This window comes from Myotis brandtii, unplaced genomic scaffold (genome assembly GCF_000412655.1).
Source record: "Myotis brandtii unplaced genomic scaffold, ASM41265v1 scaffold4, whole genome shotgun sequence".
Taxonomy (NCBI): Eukaryota; Metazoa; Chordata; class Mammalia; order Chiroptera; family Vespertilionidae; genus Myotis; species Myotis brandtii.
In genome coordinates this window covers 6,355,056-6,370,369 of record NW_005365371.1, presented here as the reverse complement: position 1 = coordinate 6,370,369, position 15,314 = coordinate 6,355,056, and the positions used below count along the sequence as shown (strand labels likewise).

At 46.9% G+C, this 15,314-nt stretch overlaps 1 long non-coding RNA gene across 4 annotated transcripts in view; it reads right to left on the bottom strand.

The window, feature by feature from the left end:
• Window positions 1–341: 341 nt before the first annotated feature.
• Window positions 342–15,314, bottom strand: part of LOC102258729 — a 19,141-nt gene continuing 4,168 nt past the window's right edge. Inside the window, exons 3-5 of one of the 4 annotated variants that reach the window (XR_001363473.1) lie at window positions 7,508–10,623; window positions 1,796–1,901; window positions 342–634 (exon numbers count right to left, since the gene is read on the bottom strand). This is a non-coding gene — a long non-coding RNA (uncharacterized LOC102258729). Of the gene's footprint in view, window positions 635–1,795; window positions 1,902–7,326; window positions 10,624–15,314 lie in introns of those variants that run through there. The other 3 variants (XR_001363474.1, XR_001363472.1, XR_001363475.1) reach the window with 3 other exon arrangements.

Sequence of the window (15,314 nt, the reverse complement as noted above, 5' to 3'; positions counted from 1 at the left end):
TCTCCCAGCGGTGGTGCAATTTGTTTACTCATCTGACTTCTCACTTGACTCAGATCCTTAGGACAAGGTTTTGCATTTTACTCAATTTTTAAAAAGCATATTTTTAATTGATTTTAGAGAGGAAGGGAGAGGGAAAAGGAGAGAAAAACATCAATGATGAGAGAATCATTGACTAGCTGCCTCCTGTATGACCCACACCAGGGATGGAGCCCACAACCTGGGCATGTGCCCTGACCGGGAATCGAACTGTGACCTTCTGGTTCATAGATCGACGCTCAACCACTGAGCTGCATAGGCCAGGCTTTTGATCAATTTATTTTTTTTATCAGCCTCTCAGGTTATTAGCACAGAGTGTGGGATACAATTCATTCAACATGACACATAACATGGGGTTTAGCAAATGTTTGCAAATGAAGGCACGAATAAATGCAGGACAAGGATATCTCAGGTACCAAGGAGTCATCCAGTCCTGGGCCAGGTGCCGTCTCTGAGGCATGGAGGACCATGGGAGAATGAATATAACTCACCACGTTTCCTTGAACTCCATCATAACGGGTTTCTCTTCCCTGTGGATCATAAACGCCACGAGGCCGGGGGCTGTGTCTGTCTTATTCACCCCAAACTCCAGCAACACCTGCAATGCCATGGAAGAGACTCTAGGGATGGCAAGGGGACCCCAACTTTCAGCTTTGATTTCCTCCAACTGTTATTACTCACTAAACAGAACAGCACATTATGGGAAGTGTCGCACAGCCTGCCCCTTCACTGTCCTTCCTCTTGTTTTTTGTTGAGAAGTAAGAACTGTTGGAAATGGGGTGGAGCTCTCTCTCCACAGTGGAAGATTACCTGGAGCTGTAAGCAGGAACCACACAGGTCCCCCACAAACAGAGCCTCAAAGGAGAGTGCTAATCCCCCAGAGCAGGTGGCTGAGCAACAGGCAGCATAAACAATTCACCCCCGTAATCTCCTCGGAATGGAATTGTGCAGCATGTCTTCAAACCTTCTTATACAAACAACCTCCTTTAAGAGACAGGGACAGAAAAGCGATTTCCTAAAGTTTTGAGACAAGATCAGTTATGCGACATGGAGCTCTGTCCTTAAATTTTGCAAAAAGATATAATAGGCCGTCCCTTGCTCAGCTCTACCTCAGTGTGGTCTCAGTTATAAATGAGTTTAGCCTTAGCTGGCTTGGCTCAGTGGATAGAGCGTCAGCCTGCGGACTGAAGGGTCCCGGGTTCAATTCCAGCCAAGGGCACATGCCTGGGTTGCAGGCTCGATTCCCAGTAGGGGGTGTGCAGGAAGCAGCCAATCAATGATTATCATCATTGATGTTTCTATCTCTCTATCCCTCTCCCGTCCTCTCTGAAATCAATAAAAAATATATATAAAACAATGAGTTTATTGTCACTATCTGGAGCTCTGGGCCTCTCCCAAGGCCAGACGTCCTTCTTCACTTGGGTGCTCACTGGCTTGGTTCTCGCTGGAATATCCTTTGTGAGGCAGAGGCTTTAAAGCTCCTGAATTGGACATTCTACACCTTAGTACCTAGGACTCAACATGCATATCCCAGGGCCACTCCGGAGACTCCGGCTCCGTTGGCTTGGGTGGCAGTCTGGAATCTGCAAATCTGCACGCTAACAAACTCCCCCAGGTCATTCTGATGCCGAGGACCCAAGGCCTATGCTTTGAAAAAATCGCTATTTTAGTCCCAGGACTAAAACTCTTCTCCGGGCTTCCCCAGGCCACTGGTTGAGCTGTCCTCTTCCCCATGACTCCATCCACCCCCTGGACATACCTCTCCTTCGGCACAAGTCACATTAGTATCACGGAACTGTGGCCTTGTCTCTATTTCTCCAGCACGTCACACAGTGCATGGCCTCTAGGGGGTATTCAGGAAATGTCTGTTGAATCAATGAGTAAGTAAGTCAATGAGTGAGTGAGCAAGTGAATGAATTTGACATCAACACCGAGTAAATACAGCCCTTTCAGATTCCTCCCAATTTTTCCAACTCTAACTTGAGGGAACCGTGACTTGCTATTTGAGACCATTTTTCATTCTGTGTCCTTGTGGCAACCTCTCAGAGACACTAAAGTCAGCACCAGTGGTGGAAAGCAGTTCCACACATACAGCCTAAGGGAGCACGTCTGGTTCTCCACTAAACCAAAGATGGGTGGATCGAAGACGTCCATCCACAGGCACTGCTGCTGTGGCTCCCAGGCCAGAGAAATGGCACCAGGACCTTCTCTTCCTGCAGGAAAGTCCTAGGTCAGATTTGGGGAAGGAGTGTGTGTGTGTGTGTGTGTGTGTGTGTGTGTGTGTGTGGCAGGGGGCAGGGGGAGTTGCCCTTCTCCACCTCTACTGCTGAGAAAAGCTTTGGGCTAGAAATCCAGGTTGGGATGTTAATGGTGAGTTTTGAATCAAAACACAATAAGCTCCTCATTCCTTTCCCATTCACATCTTCCATTCTTAAAGCTGAAAATAAAAGGCCCTGCCTGTCCTGCGTCCTGCCAGACTGCCCCAGGCTAAATCAAAACCTTAAGCTGCTGCCATTCACCTGTGCTCCTGTGCTCTGTGCTGTAAGCAGGTGACAATGATCAGGTTGGGTGTTGAGGACAGTGTGATGTAAGTGGGGCTGGTGATGAAAGAGTTGCTGACAGACAGTGCAAGCAGACACCATGGGAACAGCTTGGGTTATGAGGTAATTTGGTCCAACACGTAGGCCCTTCTGTTTTCTTTGCCTTGACATTCGATGCCCCAACAGTTATTCAGTAACCAGAAATGAGGTGGGTCCTATGAAATTCCTGAATCTCCTTGGGGATGGGAGGGGGGCTGTATTTCTGTGATCAAGGGCACGAGAGGAGAAGCCAGAACTGGAAACCTATCCCAGGACAGGTGGATGAAACAAAACTCGGGGAAGATACTCAGAAGCAAGGGGCACCATTTCTGAGAAGAGAAGGACAATGACTCTGCATAACGTTTAACTCAGACAAGCATGCCCCGCTCTTCGTGGGGAAGTGAAACGCGCTCCCAGATTGATGCATCACTCCAATCTCTGCCACCATCGTCACATGGTCAACTTCTCCCTCTGTGTCTCTTGTTTTAAGGACACCAGTCAGATTGGATTATAAAACCACCCTACTCTAGTATGACCTCATCTTAACCAAGTACATCTGCAGCCACCTTCTTTCTAAATAAGGTCACATTATGAGGTACAGGAGGTTAGGATTTCAACATATATTTTGGGGACCACAATTCAACCCATAAAAGGTAACAACTCCCAACAGCTGTAATCAGCCCAGCTCATAAAAGGGAATCCCAGAGCCCACACAGTCTACCTAGCTCCACTCAGTCCTGGGAAGGCCCTTAGCTATGGATACATCTGTGATTCCCCCCAAAGATGGAAATTCATTCATCAATTCTTTCAGCAAATATTTACTAAGCACTTATTAAGTGTCCTACACACACTGGCTATGGGTGAGAGAAATAAGACAAGGTCCCAGTTATTGATGAAGAATATTCAAAGAAAAACTGTTTAGTTTTGTAAATCTTTGTTCAACTGTCTCCAGCCTATACCGCTTAAGTATGAGCAGTTTGAGAGCCAGGTAACCTGGCCCAGGTGGCCTTTGAAACAGGTCCCACATATTCATAATTATTTGTGGAATTGTCTGCAAGGAGCCTTTGGGAAAAGAAAAACAAGCATTCAAGTGGCTAAAGCACAATGTACTACAGGTTAGAGGAGAAAAAAATTCAAAAGCCAGGGAGGCACAGGGAATACTCTTGAGATTTTAGAGCTGGAGAGAATTTTTGAGAGCATCTAGTTCAGTGGTTCTCAACCTTGGCTGCACATTAGAATCACCTGGGGATCTTTTTAAAATCCTGATTTCTGGGCCTCATCCTCCGGAATTCTGTTTTTTTAAAATCCTGATTTCTGGGCCTCATCCTCCGGAAATTCTGTTTCTTTGTTACTAATGTTGTGGCCCCCATTAGTAACAAAGAAACAGAATTTCCGGAGGATGAGGCCCAGAAATCAGGATTTTAAAAAGATCCCCAGGTGATTCTAATGTGCAGCCAAGGTTGAGAACCACTGATCTAGTTGGTGGTTTTCAAACTTAAACACAAAAACCAATGGAACTGTTTTTAAAAAACAAAATGGTATGAGGATATGCGATGTATGAACAGGCAAAAGCCAAATGGTTCTGGTAGAAGGGTGAGAGGGTTTGCAAGTGCCCCTCCTGCTCAGCACCCCCAGGCCCTGCCCGCACTCCCTGGGAGGAAACTCCTCCCAGGCATTGGTTGGAAACCATGAGACTACTAATGGGGAAACTAAGGCCCAGAGAGGAGGCAATGAGTGTGGTCCTCAGGGACATACACTGTGAATCTACGGCAGAGGCAGGACTAGAACTCGGATCCTCCCCTGACTTCCAGTCCAGAGCTTTTGACACTACCTCATATTCTCGGGGTAAAATGGACAGGAAGATGGGTTTCCACCCCCTGGTCTCCTTCTCATCCAGACTCTCCTTTTCTGCAGGCTCCTTCTCGTCCCCACCCTGCTTCCCTGGCAGGGCCTATCCAGTGCTGTAATCCTCTGTCCCTGGAGGCAAGGGAAGGGACTCAGTGGCTTTCCGGTTCCTTTCAGACAGTGGAATTAGACTTCCTTGCTCTACAACCCTGGTGAATCCTTCAAAACTCCCCGGGACTTGCCCCACTCAGTGGAGGAGAAAAATCAAGGTTCATGAGACACAAATTGGAAGTGATTTCTTCACAAGTTTGCTCTAAAATCAGCCTTTTCTGATCCAGATGTTTGACCGAGGCAGAATAAGTTGGGGAGATGCATAGACTTCCACAAAATATTTCCACCTCAATTTGGGACAGCTTAGGAGTCTATACCCAAAGAACAGCCAACACCCAGCTTTCTTAACCCAACCAACTCAACCCTGGGAGAAACTTCCAAGGAGACCAGGTCTGTTCATGGCGTGTCCTGTCTATAGTTGTGGTCAATTTGTCCTCCATCCATTGGAATTGCTCTCCAAAAACTCACTGCAACCTTGGGGGATGTTGACTCCAGAGACACTCTCCTGCCAGTCAAAGGAAGGGCAGTAGTTTGGAGAAATCTTTAGAGAGTGGTGCCTCTAGGAGGAATGATGGGCCTTGATGTGTGTACTCTGAGTTCAAGTCCAGCCTCTGCCACTTACTACCAGGTGACTCAGGATCAATCTCCTGATTACTCTTGAACCTGTCCCACCCTGTAAATTGGGGGTTTACCCACAGTCATTCAGCAAACACTGACTGAGCACCTACCATGAGCCAGGTGCAATGCAGAGCTGTGATGAATGCTGCCCCTCCCTACTGCACAGGTTCGTGTGGGGATCATCGGACTGTTAGGAATCTGAAAGTCAATGGTGGTGATATTTACATGTTGTTTCTCCTCCAAGATGCCGATGGAGTGGGAGACATTTATTTCCCCAGCATGTCCTTTACTCCTCCAGACCGCTTTCTCTGATTTTATGCCAAAACAATAGGATTCGATCTTACGTTTATCCTAACTTTCCATCACACCACCCATTTTGAGGACTGAGTTGGCATCTGAAAAACCATGATCCCTGCAAATAGGTATTCTTCAGTTTTTCTTAAAAAATAGGACTTTGCCTTATTCATCCTGCATTCCCAGCAACATAGTAAATATGTGCTTAGTAAATATGTTGAATGAATGAATGAATGAATGGGAAATCTTGCCTCCAAAGAGAAGAATTAATGAAATTAGAATTAAGAGGAAGAACAGCTTTTCTGAGTTTATTTTACCTATTTCCATATAGATCAGCATTCTCTTTAATACTGTCCTGGCTACTGTGACTGACTCCACACTGCACGTTCCCTTTCAGGCTATGGCATAAAAACCCTTCGTTCTAGAGGATATTGTATGCTGTCCAGCCGCCAGTCCCAGCTTCAATCTCCTGACATCTTCCTGTTACACCAGTTACACAAAAGGGAGTGAGCGATGCGTGTGTCCCCTGCCACCCTCATACTAACTGCCAGGGCCCAGGGGAATATTTTCATCCAGCCTTTCTCCCCCTTTCTTTTTCTTTTAAGCTTCTCCTAGTGATAAAAGCTGAAGCAAATTGAAATTGGCAGCTCTGTGGTCTTCAAGCAATAGGAAAAGTACCAGAGATCATGTGAACCACACTTTTGAAAACTTAAAAAAAAAAAAATCTAATCTTGCCTCAATAAAAAACGACATCATGTCACGGTAGTCGGCAGGGGGAACGGCTTAAAAGTTGCTGGCAGTGGCCCAGCAGAGTTCAGGGGTTCTGCTGGCTGCGCCGAATTCCCACGGGAAAGGTGGAGGGAGAGGGCCGCCTTTCAGGTGAGCCCAGGAGTGGGGTGGGGGGTAAAGCTCCCCCTGAAACTCCCTGTAATCCCCTGCATTGCTGTAATCGCAGCTCGGGGGCTGGCTTCCTCCACCCCTTCTCCCACCGGCCTTTCTTCCTGATGTAGCTTTTGGCCGTGTTCCCCTGGCTGACTTTGAGGGAGAGACGACCGCCAACCTGGGAAATCTCAATGACAACGAATCTCCCTGTGAGGGCACAAAACCAGAGCCAAAGAAGGTGGTACCAACTGCCCAATTCCACCGAGTGTGGTGTCTTTGCAAACTCACCCCTGTGTGGTCTGAGCCAAAGACAACAATCAAAATGGCAGGTTGGCTGTGCTGAGCCAGCCCTTCTGCATGGAGCTGCCTCGGCCCCGGGAAGTGCAGAGCCGGGGCTGGTTTTCACGGCGCCTCAGTTTACCTGCAGTTGATAGTGACTGTCTACTACCGGCCACTGACTGTTCATTAGCCACTTCCGAATGGGTATATAAGGGACAGGTGAGAGTGACTGCCTCTGGGACACCGCTTGGGGGATGGGGCCACCCATGGAACGGTTACTTTTTTAAAATGTATTTTTATTGATTTCAGAGAGGAAGGGAGAGGTAGAAAGACATAGAAGCACCAATGATGAGAGAGAACCATTGATTGCCCCACACTGGGGATTGAGCCCACAACCTGGGCATGTGCTCCGACTGGGAATCAAACCGTGACCTGCTGATTCATAGGTTGATGCTCAACCACTGAGCCACTGGGCTAGAAGGTAACCCTGGTTACTTTTGTACTGCTTAAAATTTCTAACCAGATGCATTTTTATACATTCAGTCAATCAGTAGATAAAGAGACAAAATTCATTAGCAGTAAATGACTGCTCAGTGATGCCTGTTTCTCCCTATACTCCTCATCTGACTTCTCAGGCTGAGATACACAGGACCCCCAGGGACACAGATTGGACCAAGAGGAATTCTGGAATTTTAACTTTACTTGAAAGATTGGGCAGAGGGAGAGGCAAAAACAGTTATTTTTACATGAAAAGAAAAAGTATGGATGTATGTGAAGTATAATGCAAAATGTGCTTGGATAACTAAGAGGAAACATGTTTTCATTCCACCGTATGCCATATACCAACAAACCAAGCACCATACCGACCAAGCGCTCGGTGCCGGCTCAGTGTTCCAGGGTCCCTGAGCTGCAGGGGTGTCTGAGAGCCTGTTTGTCTCCGGGGCTGCACCTGTGAAGCAGAGTCTAGTTAGTGTCAACAACCAAGAGGGAAGGTGTTCCTAGAGGGGCCTGGGGTGGCGAAGCTGAACCTTAAAGGAGGGGAAGGATCTTGTTTGGCAGAGCAGGGGTGGGAGACTGTGAGCAAATGGTGGTGGGCTGGCCTGGGCAGAGGTGGGCCTGGGGCAGAGAGAAGTGGGGGTGCAGAGAAAATGAAGGTAGACCCAGATAAAGAAGGCTCCAATGAGGGACTGCAGAGCTTAGACTCCAGGTGGCCAGCCCGTGTTTCTCAATCTTGTTCCTGGAGCCCCACTTCAAGGTGGGAGAGGGAAGATACATGCCCTGGGCGTTCAGGAGGTGGCCAAAGCTGCTGAAGACCTTTCTTAGCAGTGTTAGTTCTACTGTCAAAACACATGCACAATCCAATCACCTCTTTGCTACCATTCTGGTCCAACCCACTTCCATCTCTTACCTGGATGATGTCATAGCTCCCTAAGCAGGGTCTCCTTGCCTCTGTCCTTGCCAACCACAGAGCAGATTTTTTAATAATATGAAGTCACATCATGTGACCTCTTTGCTCAAAATCTTGCAATGGCTCCTGCCTTCCTCAGATCAATAGCCAGGTCAGTAAAATGTCCCCAGGCCTGCATCAGCTCTCTCTCACTCCCCTTCCCACTTTGCTCACTTGGCACCCATCACTCTGGCCGCCTGGCTTCCTTAGAGTACTTAGGCTGGATGTGGTCCTGCCTCTGAGTCTTTGTACTTGCTATTTCTTCTTTGGAGAAAGCTTCACACACTGGCTCCCTCCTTTGCTTCAAGTCTTCTCTCTAAGGCCTTCCCTAACCATGCAATTTAAACCTGCACCTCCTGGCACTTTCTATCTCCCCTCCCTTACTTGATTTCTCTTTGCAGTACTTGTCACCATTCAATATACTATCAAATCCACTTATTTATTTTGCTTGTCTATCTCTTCATCTAAAATTTAGGCTCCAAGAGTATGGGTTATTTTTTATTTCTGCTTTACCACAATGTAACACCATGCAACTCCTCCTTAAGAAGAGTTGCAATTTATAAATGTAGAAGGAATGAGGGGAATAACATGACTTTAAGATTGCCACAATATTCATTGCCACAGGTGAGATCCTTTGATAGATTTAGTAGGCAGAAGTGCAAGCGTAATAGCATATTTGCATTGCTTTGAAATATCACACACACACACACACACACCCCAAAAAAACTTTTAAGAAATACAAAAGTCGTAACTTGATCATAGACAATCCTGGAGAAACGATCTTAACCTTGTGATCATGTTTAACGGCAGTGAAATACAACATCAGGTACGTCTGGGTGTTCTTCCCAATAATGCAGCTCCTCAATATCGCCACGAGAAAATGGCAGACGGACCCCAGTGGAGGACATTCTATGAAACAACTGACTAGGACTCTTGAAAGTGTCATGAAAGACAAGGAAAGATGGTGGATCTGCCACAGAGTGAAGCAGATGAAGGAGATAAGATAACTAAACACACTTTGGAAGCCTGGATGGGGTCCTGGAACCGAAAGAAAACACAATACATTAATGGAAAAAATGGTGGAATCTGAATTAAGTCTGTAGTTATAGGATTGGAGCAAGATGATTTCCTTAGTTTTAATGATCACTCCATCATTGTATAAGATGGTAACACCGGGGAAGCTGGTTCGAGGGTTAAATGAGCCCTACGTACTATTTTTGCAACTTTTCTATAAGTCTAAAATTATCTCAAAATATAAAAATATATTTAAGCATCATTGGGGCAAATTTGGAAGTCTTTTTTCACTGAACTCTAGGCGTTGGGGCAGGAAGAAGGGGAAACAAGTCTAGGAGTTATTATTAAACGTGGAATGTGGAAGAAGGGTCCACATAGTTCAGACAACAAACCAGCCGTCATCTTTTGACTCCTCCTTCCCCATCATGGTCCAGTTGAGGCCTGGCAGGTCTCGTAGCCTCTTGAATCCCTTCTCTCAGCCCACCAGCCCCACTTTAGTTAAGGCAGGGCTCCAGCTTCCCCTCTGGATTACAAGTCAAAAGACAGATCAGAAGAAAATGAATGCATGTGGTACGGAAACGGAGTGAGAAAGTTGGCTCAACCCTATCAGTAAGTGAAAGGAAAAAAATCCACAAAACTCCAAAGCCCCAGTCTTGGTCATTGTACACAACCTTTCTTCTCCGAGAGAAAGTGGTGGACCCCACACAGGGTTATCTACAGTTTTTAGTCAAAGAATTCAGCATATTTGGGTGTTTTTTCATCTCCCCCTCTCATTTATTGTTTCAGGGTAAACACTCGTGATTCATAAATGCCTTACAAGTGAATCAGTATTCTCCTGTTCAAACCAGCAGAGGCCACATCAAACAATAGCCCACAAGGTATTATTAATCATTAAATAGGCACATAGAAGACCACTCAGGCGAGGGAGCCATTTTTCTTTTTGTCTCTCTCTCTTTTTTTTAAGGGAATTAACAAAGAATAAACCTTGACTTTGGCCTATTTGGAAAAAAATTTTCTGGGTGTTTTTTTTTTTTCCTATTAAAGTTTTAGTCAACTTCAAGGCTAAAAGGGCAAATATTTCATGTGGGAAAATGCTCCTTCCTTTAGGGTCTTCCTTCGGCTATGAAACAATGGCTTGGATTTCAAATGTTAGCACTCGTTTTTCCACATTCACCTGCCTAAGAAAAACAGATGTGCTCAGCCATAGTAAGTAGGTGCAAGAGTCCTCGGTAGCACTGCTATGCGGTAGCCACAATCTGGGTGCAAACTGGTAGGGGAGGAAGCTCAGAGCACACACACTCTAACCGAAGAAGAAGCCGTCATGTCAAGCATACCTTGAGCACAACCGTCCAACCACCAGGCGGCCTCCCTCTGACCCTGCTTTCTCCTTTATACTCTAGGTTCAAAAACGGGGCTCCTACCTCTATGGAAGGCAGATCAATGGCATCACCTTCCACAGATGTTGAAATGCTAAAACATCAGTGACTGGGGAAGAATATTTCTTCTCAGGAAGCATCCCTGACGAAAAGATAACGGAAGAGATGGATGAAGAAACTAGCAGATGCCGTCCTGGGCCCACAGAAGTGGGATGGCCACATGTCCCAGCTGATGCCAGTTGTCCTGACATAATTGTTAAAAGCATTACCTCCTGACACTCAAGCGTGTCCCAGTTTGGACCACAAATTATACGCTCATCTACAAGAACCTGCTGGAGCAGGAAAGACCTCAGACAGTCATCTTCCCCACCAATCTTTATCTCATATAAATGCGGCTGGGGTCCCTGGAGGGCCTGTTCACATTACTCTTTTGGGTTGTGTCCCTCTGCAGCCACCCCAATCCTTCCTGGGCGGGGGGAAGGAGTCACCCACACATCTTGCTGATGCCCCTGCCTCCACCAGAACTCTGCTTTCCGTGGGCCTGAGGCTCATTGCAATGATCAGGGCCTGGCCACACCAAGCTCTACATGGGCCGCAGACAAAGCCGCAACCACAGTGCTAGGGTGGTAGAGACCCTCCTCCCTGGGAAAGGAGAAGAAACCAGATCCCTTTTTAGGTTTCTCCTGCTCCCACCTCCTGAGATTCATAAAACACTGGCTGACGCTTCTGCTCTGTCAAATACTCATGGACCAATTTACCACAGTGGCTGTCCATGTCTTTGAGAATATTAACATCTTGTGACTTTTTTCAGATGAATGAGGGTACCTATGTTACTCGTCCAAGACACATACTGGTATATAGCAATGCTAAAAACAGCTGAAAAGTTACGTTGTATTTACAATATGCCAGGCATTGTTCTAAGCACATTATATACAGTGGTTCTCATAACGAACCTATAAGGCAACATGAATGTCTCCCTACGTAACCGGTCAGTGAATTGAGGCACAGAATGGTCATGTCACCTAGCTAGAAAGCGAACAAGCTGGGACGTGAACCAGGGCGGTCAGTCTTCAAAGTCTTTACTTTTTAGCCACCTGCTACGGTTTCTTTTCTGAACAGATATAGAGATATGTGGTCAACATTCCTATAAGGAATGATCACCCGGTCAGTCAAATCTCAGCTGTAAAACACTTGAAGTTCACAGAGGAAGGTGCTATTTAAATATGAGGCCATTTCACCTCGCCTTTATAGCCCCCTTTATCAATATCACTCACCATTGTAAAACAGCAGGTGTGGTGGGGTGCTCGATAAAAACAGGTGGTTTTGTGTGTGGTCTTTACACCTATTGAACTCAGTGTGTCTGGGCATGATTACTCTCTACTTCTTGGTCATGCACTCTTCCAGGAGGGGTGGCATAAAGAGAGTGAGGGCACACGCAGAGGTAAGCCATGAGCCTCCTCACGGGGATCTGCCCGCTTCAGCAACTGCCCACCAGACTCTCCTGTCCAAGCTGTCCTCCTTTTTAGTTCCCTTCCCGGTTTCCAGAAGGACCTGGGATCTCCCACTGGCCTCTTTTGCCGTTGCATCTGCTGCCCAGTGGTGGAACCTGCCTGCTTAAGTCTTACTTATTAACTATACACAGATATGGCAGACTGCGATTACAGTAGAATTATTTGGGAGCTCAGTATCTCACTTCTTCCCACGAACCTTACCCTGGGAATTGCTTTGTACTTTCATATGGCCATGTGGTGGTGTCTTTAATAACCATCAATAAAGATAGGCCTGGGAAAACACGGACAGCCACAGATTCCTCTAAATTCACCTGATTGCAACAGAGCAGGGCTGTCCGCAAAGGTATCCTGGCTGCCCAGAGGTAGTCACCGGGAGTGGTCAAAGTTAACCCAGCTCTGATTCAGCAACCAAAGAAAACGGGAAAATGTGCTGACCCTCTGAGGGTTCCATGACATTGCCAATAAAATATACTTAAGTCAAAGTTCATTTATGCAATTATTCTTCAAATATTTGAAGGTTAATTCAAGTTGGGGTCATTGGAAATTGGGTGGTTTAAACCCCTGACTGTATTGTCTGACTACCATCAACACAGGTTCACCAGGCACAAAGAAAGTAAGCTGAGACTCCTCCCACCTGTCTGATGACAGGTACTTCTAGACACGCCATCTAGGTCTGTCCCAGGTGCCAGACTTTGAGGGCAGGTGAGGAGGGTGCAGAGGGTGGAAGAGCCACCCCGGACAACGATGTCAACTACTTGAACGCGGTTACCGGGCCCCCTGTGACTGTGGGAGCCCAGCGTGGTGAGGCCCATGTGTGATACGTGCACAGCGTGGCGATCTCCTCGGGAAGCCAGTAACACTCTGGCACTTTCTCGGAGGCCTCTGGGGGTCAGGCAGGCGGCCACACACCAGCACGTCACACAGAGCTCCCCTCCCCTGCTCCTCTGGCATTTCAGTCAAGGCTGGCCATGGTAGTCCGGCCCTGCAAAAGGAGAGGTTCTTTTCTCTTCCTCACAGAATGTCTCGTCCAAGCAGCCCCTGAACCTGGTTCAGGCCATGGGTTTTATGTGATGCTGATGACAATACAGACAGCACAGAGCAAAGCTAACTAGGGAGGAAAAGCGATGCGGAGTCCAGAGTTCTACAAGGGCCCTCAGTCACAGGCCTGGTCTCCCTTGCCGAGGGCTTTCCAGGAAATCCCCCCCAAAGCACTGCACGCTGAACTAAGCAGCCCCAGCCTCAGCCCAGGAGAGACTACGACCACCACCTTTCCATGTCTTTCCTAGAACCTGCTCAATCACCTTCTTGCTCAGTGAGATCTCATCTCCTGATTCTCCTCCTCCCCACCCCACCCCACCCCCCCCAGCTTCTCACCATGAAGAAGGACCTTTCCTCTTTGCAAAGATATCCAAAGATGCATCCTCTGGATTACTAATATGCTACACCAAATTGTCCCCTCTGTTCCGGTTTCTGGAAATCTTATTGTCGCCTGTGGCTGAGAAAGAAAATGCGGTTCTCTCCTGGCCTCAGCTCCCTGCCCGGCCTTGTCTCTCTAGAGCAGGGGTGGGAAGGTCAGGCCCCAGGGCCATATAAGGCCCAAGAATCATTTGGTCTGGCCCTGCCAAGGCATTAGGGGTGAGTTAATTAAATGTTTGACTGAATATAGCAGACGAATTTTTAAGCTGATAATTTTATATGGCCCACAAATGATGTTATAAATATCCAAATGGCCCTTGGCAGAGAAAGGTCCCCCACCCCTGCTCTAGAGGTACTATTTTCCAGAAAGCTCATCTGTCCTATACCCTGTGCCCCCAGTAGCCCAGGGCCCCGTCGAATGTCTCCTGCACTGACCACTTGAGTCCTGTCTCTGCCCCCGTCCTCCCACCAAAGTCTTTCTAAATCATAAGGCTGTATGTAATGACAACATGTCGCAATGGACTAAAAAGTGCTTTGTCAACTGTCAAGTACAACAAAGCAGGGAAACAGGTATCTCCAACTCCGTGGAAGAGACCAGAAGGCCCCAACCATGCCAGCACCCACCAGTCTTAGGCTGCGTTTGTGGCGGTTGCCCAAACGTCTTCTCTCATCCCCTAAGCCTGATATCCAAAAGGAAAATACAGGGTGGGCAAAAATAGGTTAAATTACCAGCCATCATTACCTAAACGATGAGTCATAAGTAAGGATACAAAATAATAATACAAATAAATACAATAATTAGTAAATAATATGAGGATGAACTATTTCATATACTCACAGCTATAAACTTACTTTTGCCCACCTCTGTATATATTTCACATGCAAATACCATTTACTGGCCACTGGGAAAATCTCTTATATTTCTCCCCTTTCCCTCTGCTAAATGTGAGTCAGCCAGCAGATCGATGTGATCATGCCCCAAGGCCTTCACTATATCAACAGCATCGCACCTTCTCTGGGCCTAACACAAGCCTCGTATTGACAGAACACAGATTCAGGGCTGGAAATATTCTCTCCCCCAACCTTTCTTTTAGAGCACAAATAAAGGAAACAGGTTGGCCATTATAAGAAAGAAGGGATGACATGAGGCAGGATGATTGTCGTGTGTGGGCCCTCTAAGTGGCTTCCTAGCTCCTGGAACTCGGAAATCAAGATCCCTTCTTTTCCAGAGGTTATGGAGTGATGAGCATATCCAAGAAGAGAGTTCCAACGCAGCAAGCCTGAAATTTACCCATGCTCTGTGCTGGGCATATTCTGTCACACTACCCAAATCACTCACCAGCACACAGCTCAACCGGAAAACCGGTCTTTCGTGGTAATGTTACTCACTTGCTGTAGATGGCATTTCAAAATGTTCTCATATAGAGATACAGTGGGGTGGTTTTCTGGACTGGTGGGCAGGAAACCTGAGCCTGTTCTGGCTTTGCTATACCCTCTCTGGGAGGCTGCTTGACCTTGGGCAAGTCACTTCCTCCTGGGCTCAGTTTTTCCAATGCCTTCAATGAGGGGGCCAATTCAGCTGCTTTTTAGGTCCCTTCCCCTGCCTCCTCTCTCCCCTTTGCTCTAACTGAGAGATAATGCAAAGATAATAATGATGTGATTTTAATTAAAATGTCATATACATTTGTCCCATATTACTTTTAGGCCCACAATTTTACCTAAGTAGTTTTCCTGGCAAGCTGAGTTTTGCTTTCGTTTGTGATTTTTTGAGAAACTTCGTCTGATATCACCATCTGAACAACTATCAGCAATCCAAACAAACGCATGTCCTGGGTTGAAAGGGGCTAGGCTTTGCCTCCCTTCCTGTGCCTTCCAAAGCCCCCCCCCTCCCCCCCCCCAGTCACCA